This window comes from Amblyraja radiata, chromosome 3 (genome assembly GCF_010909765.2).
Source record: "Amblyraja radiata isolate CabotCenter1 chromosome 3, sAmbRad1.1.pri, whole genome shotgun sequence".
Lineage (NCBI taxonomy): Eukaryota > Metazoa > Chordata > Chondrichthyes > Rajiformes > Rajidae > Amblyraja > Amblyraja radiata.
Genome location: NC_045958.1, coordinates 45,895,620 through 45,904,967, shown reverse-complemented (window position 1 = coordinate 45,904,967; position 9,348 = coordinate 45,895,620). Strand labels below are relative to the sequence as shown.

At 44.5% G+C, this 9,348-nt stretch overlaps 1 pseudogene; it reads right to left on the bottom strand.

The window, feature by feature from the left end:
- Nucleotides 1–2,024: 2,024 nt before the first annotated feature.
- Nucleotides 2,025–8,422, bottom strand: LOC116971546 (annotated as a pseudogene).
- Nucleotides 8,423–9,348: the final 926 nt, after the last annotated feature.

Below are 9,348 nucleotides of genomic sequence, written 5' to 3'. Positions count from 1 at the left end.
TCTGGGAAGGATTAGATATGCACTGGTCGTGCTGTAAAAATTCTAGGCACCTCTACCCTGAAACTAACAATGTTAAAGTAAGATCCTGCCTCAAAATGTCACTTATCTATGTCCTCCAGAGCTGTTGCCTGACCCACTGAGTTACTACAGCACTTTGTGTTTTTTGCTTGCATTTAAATAAAATGTTTGGAAATTAAAATCAAAGGGGGCAACTGTAACCTCAGAAATCACATATTCTTGTCTGGGGAAGAGCAGGGATTTCTCCCAATGTTCTAGGCCAGGGGTGTTAAACTCATTTTAGGCCACGGGCCTGATTGGACAAAATGCGACTTCATGTTTGCCGGATCAGTTGTGCACGAGCAAACACACGCGCATGTGCTCCCACAGCTTTCATTGTCTTCGTTTTTTCAACCTGCTCTCATGTGTCTCAGTCTCTGCCATAACTACAAAGTGTTTTACTTTACGAATTTTGTTTCTTATGAAGAAGATTGCCTAGCAAGCATTACTTTTATGATTGGTATTAACTTACAGTCGAATTAACTTACAAGGTTCATTCCCGGGATGGCGGGACTGTCATTTGCTGAGAGAATGGAGCGGCTGGGCTTGTACCCTCTTGAGTTTAGAAGGATGAGAGGGTGTCTTATTGAAACATATAAGATTGTTAAGGGTTTGGACACGCTTGAGGCAAGAAACATGTTCCCGATGTTGGGGGAGTTCAGAACCAGGGGCCACAGTTTAAGAATAAGGGGTAAGCCATTTAGAACGGAGACGAGGAAACACTTTTTCTCACAGAGAGTTGTGAGTCTATGGAATTCTCTGCTTCAGAGGGCGGTGGAGGCAGGTTCTCTGGATGCTTTCAAGAGAGAGCTAGATAGGGCTCTTAAAAATAGCGGAGTCAGGGGATATGGGGAGAAGGCAGGAATGGGGTACTGATTGGGGATGATCAGCCATGATCACATTGAATGGCGGTGCTGACTCGAAGGGCCGAGTGGTCTACTCCTGCACCTATTGTCTATTGTCTATTGTCTATTGTCTATTGTCTATTGTAGGCTGAAAGAAAGTTGTGATGAGAGAGAGAAAAAAATGATGCTATTTTGTCTAAGATGTTTTGGGAGCAACACCCTTTCCATTAGTAAACCATTTGAAATCGAGCATTAGCAGACACAAACGTAGACCTAACAAAACAAATTGCAAATGTAGGTTACACAACTGCACCTAATTTTGATTAGCCTCCTTTCAGCAATCAAACTCAGACAATAAGCACAGTTAGCCTCTAATTTTTATTGAAGTGATCACATGTACAATAATAGAATAGTCAGAAAATGAATGAATCACAATATTATGACCTTCAATATTTCATAATGCATTTTGCTTTCATGTAGCAGTGCTTCAAACAGTGTCACTCATTTTTCATTTGCTGCTTCCAGACACCTGACATCTCTTGGCTTTAACCGGCCTGCCAACATCAGGGACCAGTTTCTGAGTAAGTGTGATTTTCATAATGTCATTTAGATGTCTGTGTGTCAATAGACAATAGACAATAGGTGCAGGAATAGGCCATTCGGCCTTTTGAGCCAGCACCGCCATTCAACGTGATCATGGCTGATCATCCCCAATCAGTACCCCGTTCCTGCCTTCTCCCCATATCCCTTGACTCCGCTATCTTTAAGAGCGCAGTTTGGATTTGTTAATGTTCATTTTGGAGAACGCCTGTTCACAGAGATATGTCATCCCGAACATGCAAAAGATCTTCGAGGCAAAGTCTGTCATCTTGGGGTACATTGGTTCCAGGTGTTGATGGAATGAGTCTAGACCCACAGTCTCAAATTTATATTTCAAAGCCGAGTTACACTGAACTTCAATTAGTTCCATATTGCGTTTCTCTGGCACATCTGATGCTGCGATGACGGAAAATGGCGAGTAAAATAGTGAGAATTCCTTCTCCAGCTGAGTGAAGACTTGGAAACGATTCTGAAACTCACTTTTCAGCCGTGATATTTTGTCCTTGTACCCATGAGTGACACTCACAGACTGCAAAGAGGGGAAATGAACTGGGTTGTTCCGGGTAGTTGCATTTCCCACAGACCTAATTTTTTATTTGAAAGGAAAGAATACTGTCGTAGTATTCCGCAACAAGTTTGTTGCGGCCTTGCATGTTAACATTAAGCACATGTAAGTGCTCTGTTATATCCACCAAAAATGCAAGATCATGAAGCCAGTCTGGGTCATCCAACTCTGCCACTGGCTTCCCTTTCTTGTTCATCAATAGTCCAATTTCCGCATGCAATTGAAAAAAAAAGTTTGAGCACAACCCCTCTGCTCAACCAGCGGACTTCAGTGTGGTAGGGTAGCTATGTCGAATATTACGTTCGGACAAAAGAGTGTCAAATTGCCGATGGTTGAGTCCAAAATTAACCGTTTTGATTTCTACATCCATAACATTGTCCATTTTCAGGCTCCTGCTACATAACGCCCCTTGATGTATAATGCAATGAAAATTCCAGAATTCCTGCTCTGGATTCTCTCTGAACTTTCTCTCTAAGTTCTCCACTCTCGACGAGTCTGGAGAAAGTGTCATTCGCCGTTGTCGTGTTTGTCATGGGCACCATCTCCACAAACTCATCGGTGACGGTCAAAGATGCATCAACATCACGAATAAATATTCCCAATTGAGCTACATCAGTCACGTCGGTGCTCTCATCAATTGCAATAGAGAAGGCAATAAATAACTTGGTCTTTTAGTTGACTTTAGATGGCGGATGTGCGGGAGTGGGCGCCGTCTGTGTATGGCAGCCTGCCCGCAGTCCGCCTCTACACCTTTCTTTATTTTATTTTATGTTAGTGGAGGTCTTCTATGTGGGGGGTGGGGGTGGGGAAGGGGGAAACTTTATTCTTAGTCCCTTACCTGGTCGGAGAGGCAGCATCCCTCCGTGCTGTTTCTTCGCCCCGTCCTCGCGGCCTACCACCGAAAGGGGAGCGGCGTTTTCCTGTCGGGACCGGCTGGGACTACAGCTTCGGCGGTGGTGGCGCAGCGCTGGGATACCAACAAGGAGCGGGCGATGCCTACCGGGTCGCCGTGCGGTAAGCTCCGGAGCGCTTTGGTCGCCGACTTCCAACATCGCGGAGCTGTGGCTGCGGGCGTTCGGCCGCGGGCGGCGCTGGATTTGGATTTGGAGTGCCGCAGAGCCAGAGATCGAGTTCGCCGGGGTCGGAGCTCCAGCCGGCGCGGCCGGAGGACTACGAGTGCCGCGGTCTCCGGTCTCCGGGGAGGGGACAGCCGCTCCAGACTTTTCCAAGCCGCTGAGGAATGTTTCACCCGACGCCGATGTTTCATCTTTACGGCAAGAGGGCCCTGAAAATCATCGGACTGGCTGCACGCCCACAGATGGGCCCTGACCTCGGGATGTTTCACAGAGGAAGAGGACTTAACTTTCTGGTGCCTTTCCCCCGCAGTGGAAATGTTTTGATTCTGCTGTGGAGGGATGTTTGTGTTGAACTCTTTAATATGTTGTGTCCATTTTTATTCATTTAAAAAAAAAAATTTTAAAAACCTTTTTCTATGGAACTTATTATTATTTAAATTATGTGAAGCGCTTTGGGGTCAATGCAAATTGTCTTAAAATGCGCTATATAAATAAAGTTTACTTACTTACTTACTTACTTTTCAAATCTCCTGCAAGGTCTCCGATTCTCTCTGCCTCAGTATTTCTTGACACGCTGATATTACCAAAAGCCTGTCTCTTCTCAGAGCACACCAGCTGAGCCACCGTCAGCATGCATACTTTGATGAACTCCCCCTCTGAGTATGGCTCCGATGCAGCAGCTATTTTCTTGGCAATAATATAGCTGGCCTTGACAGCTCCATCATGAGTCTCTCGACTTTTGGTGAACACTGATCGCTGTTTTTGCAGAGCTGCTTTAAGCTCGTTTACCTTTTGCTGGGTACTTGTCATATTTTTCTCGGTGGTCCTGCGTACTTGTCATATTTTTCTCTGTGTGACGTCTCACAGTGTTGTTTGATATCGTACTCTTTTGCCACAGCCATTTGTTGCGAGCATATCGGACACACAGGTTTGCCGTTGACCTCACAGAAGAAAAAAACGATCTACCAATTATCGTTGAATATCCGACCTTCGAGGTCAACTTTTCTTTTCTTGGAAAGCATTTTGAACCACAGCAGCAAACAGTCTCAGCCTTGCTACAGGTGTTACTTATCTGAGCATTCCATGTGTTTATACTGTCCTGACGGCATAGGTGGGTCCTAGTGGTCTTCAGTGCAGGGTGGTAGGTGCTTATGCACAGCGGGTGGTTAACTTCCGCCTATTATTTTCTAAGTACACACAACAGCTGCCGGCGCAGCAGGCGGCACAGACAGTGGTGGGCGAGAGAGCGGTGAGGGAGAGAGAGCGGCGAGGGAGAGAGAGAGCGGCGAGAGAGAATGGTCGTGAATATACTTTTTTTCCCCTCAAATCATCCCGCGGGCCAGTAGTTGGACATCCCTGTTCTAGGGAATAATTCTTCCGTTTCTAATATGAAAAAAAATGGAGATTTCAAAGGAAAAGCCAGGGGGTAAGTAAAATGAGTTACTAATCCATCACTTATTTTACACGTGCACAAAATCAAATTCTAGCCCTAAGATACATATTTCTGTTCCTCACAGATTTTGCATTTCCGCAGATTAATATGCTAAAGCTTTGAAGTTGGAATTTAGCACAACTCCATCAACCTAACAAGACATCCACTCAATAATTACATCACCTATATGTCAAGTGGAATTAAGCAAGGATTATACAAACGCGTTGTAGTGACATAAAAAAATAATAGTCAAAATCAAGTTATGTATAAATATGATCAAATTCCTAGAATAAATAACTGCCCAACTTCTTGCAAGAAAACTTACACAACTCTTTTGGGGAACAAAAATTGCTTTATTCCGTGACACATTGTAAGAAAACATTAAATGCAAAAATAGCAGCCAAAACAATTACAGGTGATCAAATACAATGTACATATTTCTTAAACAATCATTCCCCAGTTGTCATTCTGGCTGAAATAATTTGCGAGATTTTAAAATAAAATCTGAAATTATTCCACTTATTCACTCTTCTGAGCAATGTGGGTGCTATTTTCTCATTTAAAAGAAAATCACGGTGTAAATGTCAATGCAAATATTTACCCTCAAAATGGGTTAACTTATACTGAGTATAACAAAATTATCAGTACAGGTATTAATAAAATAGTATGAGGTACTGGTAAGTGCCTAGCAGATATTAGTGTAATATATAAAGCCCCACAGCTAAATGGTCTTCATTTTCTAATAAGCACAAAATGATACAAAAAGATGCTCGGGTAATAATACAGGATGCAGCAAATTCCATGGGGTCAGATTGAATCATAGCTATAGTATTGGAAGCTTCTGTTGCTCCAGAACTAGTTGTTCTTTGAATCAACATTAACATATACTGTACTAATGAAATGTCAAACCAAATTCAGCCAGATATTGGACTGTTAATTTATTCTCAATTATCAGAAAAATCAGGGTCTCAGGGGTTATGGGAAGAAGGCAGGAGAATGGGGTTAGGAGGGGGAGTTCGATCAGCCATGATTGAATAGCGGAGTAGACATGATGGGCTGAATGGCCTAATTCTGCTCCTATTACATATGACCTTAAAAAATAGAAGGTCTTGTCAAAGGTATGATCAAGGTTCATTACATCATCAATAATCTGAATCACTGCCTCAAAAAGGCAGCCAAGAGACCCACACCACCCTGGCCCACACATTCATTTCACACCTGCCGTCAGTAAGAAGATGTAGGAGCCTGAAAGCTGTACCGTCCAGGTTCAGGAACAGCTTCTTCCCTAAAGTCATCAGACTTTTAAACACTACAACCTACATATAAGCTCTGAACTATGTAGACTTGGGTGCATTGGTTTTGTCTTTTTGCAGTATTATTGGTTGTTTGTTTACAGAGTACTATATTTACATTTTCTGTTTTGCAACTGCAAGTAAGAATTTCATTGTTCCTTTTGGGACATCTATATCATACTATATATTACTAAAACTCTCATATTGTTTGTTTCTAAGTGTGTGTGTGTGTGTGTGTGTGTGTGGCTGCGTGTGTGGATGTGTGTGTATATGATATTGGAAATACGCCAAAACGGTACACGATATTGCTACAATTTTTGGACCACCTTACAATTTTCTTGTGGTTCAATGTTCACACTTATTTGTCACATGCATCAATTAAGGTACAGTGAAATGAGTTACCGTGCAGCCATACAATTAAATGTCTTTTCATCGTTTCGTTCGCATTGATGTTATATTTTACAAGTTATTCACATTTTTAACTTTACAAAATCCACTTTGAGAAAGAATCACTTGAACACTGCAGTTGCATTTACAGCTATGACGTCACAATGGGATCTCAGTTACATAAACTGCCCATGTGCAGTGTTCCAGCCCACAACGACATCATAATAGGATCAGCAGCCTCCACGTCAAGGGGGTTGGGATGGGGAGATGTGTTATGTAGGGAGGGAGGGAGGGAGGAAGTGGGATTTAAAAATAAAGTCAATTTCAATCAAATTCTTGGGGGGAGGTTTCATTTAGGAAAAAAAAGTGGATTTCATTGTGGGGGGGGGGGGGGAGAATAGGGGGGGATGTTTCATTTACAAAAAAAATCCAGAATTTTCCTTGTGGGGGTTGGGATGGGGGAAGGTAACCACTGATGCCACCCCCCCCCCCCCGCCCCCTCCCCCAACGTGGGGGTTTTCACTGTGGGGGGGTGGAATAGGGGAGAGATTTCATTTGCAAACATAAATCCAGAATTTTCCTTGTGGGGTGGGTGGGTGCGGGATGGGGGGAGGTGAGCGCTGACGCCGACCCCCCCCCCCCCCACAATGGTGGGAGGGAGGGAGTGACTGAGGGTAGGGGAAAGGAGAGGTGAGGGAGGGATTGGTGAGGGTAAGAGGAGAGGGGAAAGAAGAGGGAGGGTGAAGAGGAGGGGGAAGGAGTGCTGGGTGATGAAGGGAAATGAGCCACACCTGCACAGCTGGGGGCTTTTGGTGACTGGTAGAATATTGCGTTGGGGGAACGGGTGAGTGGTTGAATATTGCATTGGGGAACAGGGCCCAATGGGTCCCACTTGGTCTAGTATATTACTAAAACTCTCATCTTGTTTGATTGTGTGCGTGCGTGTGTGAGATATTCCAAAACCCAGCCAATACGGTATACGATAGCGCTACAATTTTTGGCCCACCTTACTCACCGTAGTCCTGGGATGTAAAAGAAACAAGTTTCGTTCGGATTGATGTTATATTTTAAAAGTTATTGACATTTTAAACTTTACAAAAAACACTTTTCAAACCACTTTTCCACTTGCCCTGCCTGTCAGCCATGTTCTACGTCACAATGACATCACAATGGGATCCCGAATCTCCCGAATTTTTAATTGACATAGAAAAAATCTGTTTTAATCAAATTCTTCTGTTTTCATTCGCAATGACGTCACAATCGGATCCTGAATCTCATTTATATAAAAAAATCATGATTTTCAAAAATCTCAGTTTTAATCAAATTCTTCCATTTTCATTAACAGCTAACATTGTGTTTAGGCTATTTTAAAGAAAAATTGCGATTTTAATTTGGGGGGTGGGTGGGTTAGGGGGAAGGTTTCATTTAAAGGAATCATCGCAATTTTCATTATGGGGGTGGGATAGGGGGGAGATTAGGATTGGGGGAGCAGGGGATAGAGGGAGAGGAGGGGTGTAGGGGGGGGAGAGGGGTTATGGAGGGAGGGAGTGACTGAGGTTTCGGGAAAGGAGATAGAGGGAGAGGTGAGAGAGGGAGTGGGGAAGGGAGGAGGAGAGGGGAAAGAAGAGGGAGGGTGAAGAGGAGGGGTAGGGAGTTCTGGAGGATGAGGAGGAATAAAGGAGGATAGGGGTAGGAAGAGGGATGGCGAGGCGCAGTTGGGAAGGGTTGCCATGACTCGCGTCACAATGGGGATCTCTGGCATCACAAAGGGATCTGTCAGCCGTGCCTGCGTAGTTGGGGGCTATGGGTCAGTGGTGGAATATTACCTTGGGGGACGGGCCCAACGGATCCGCCCCTGGTCTAATATATAACAAAAGCTCTCATCTTGTCTGTATGCGTATATTGCATGTTCCCGAAATACAGCTAAAACGGTTAATGATAGCGAAACAATTTTAGGCCCACATTACTTACCATTCACCTGTGGTGTGCAGGATCCAGATTTGACAAAGGATTTCCCTTAATAAACTTAAAAAATTTAACTAAAAAGTGTCATATTTTATGTATGCCTGTATCTGCCCGAAATACAGCCAAAACGGTACACAATAGCGCTACAATTTTAGGGGTGCCTTACTCACCATTCGCCTGCGGTATGGAGTAGCAAGTTTCATTCCATTTGACAAATAATTCACAACTTATTCGCTTAATAAACTTTTATTTACTTTTTACCGTTAACTGCGCTCCCACTCAGCCGTGTTTGCGCAGTTAGGGGAGGGTTGCCGGGCCCGCTATCCGCGCAGGCGTAGTTCGGTGTTGCCGGGCCCGCCGCCATTTTAAGATTGTCAGCCACGCCTGCGCAGTTGGGGGAGAGATGCCGGGCCGGTATAGCCATTTTGACTGAACATCGCCTCGTGTATTGGTGAGTGATAGAATATTGTGTTGGGGAGGGAGACCCAACGGGTCCAGTCTTGTATATAACTAAAACTCTCATCTTCTATGTATGTTTGCATGTATATTTGCTTGTATATATACATGTTCCCGAAGTACAGCTAAAACAATACACGATAGTGCAACAAAACAAGTTTTATTCCATTTGACAAAGTAATTCCCAAGTAATACCCACTTTTATTTATTGTATACCGTGAACTGCGCTCCCACTTGCCGTCCCGTCAGCCGAACCTGCGCAGTTGGGGGAGGGTTGCCGGGCCTGCTATGCGCAGTTGGGGGAGGGTTGCTGGGCCCACCGCCCTTTTAAGATTGCCATTTTGACCCGCGCCTGTGCCGTTGGGGGAGGCTTGCCAGGCCGGGGACGTATTTTTTTTGAACATCGCCTCGTGTATAGGTGAGTGGTAGAATATTGCATTGGGGAAGGGACATCTGCAGTTCATTCCTCCACAGAAGAGGGAGGGTGACGAGGAGGGGGAGGGAGTGATGGGGGATGAGGGAAAATGAGCTGTGCCTGCGCAGTTGTGGGCTATGCATGAGTGGTGCAATATTGCATAGGCGGGATGGGTTGCATTAAGGGAACGGGTGAGTGGTGGAATATTGCATTGGGGAACAGGTTTCATTGGGGGACCAGGCCTCCCATGTGACAGGG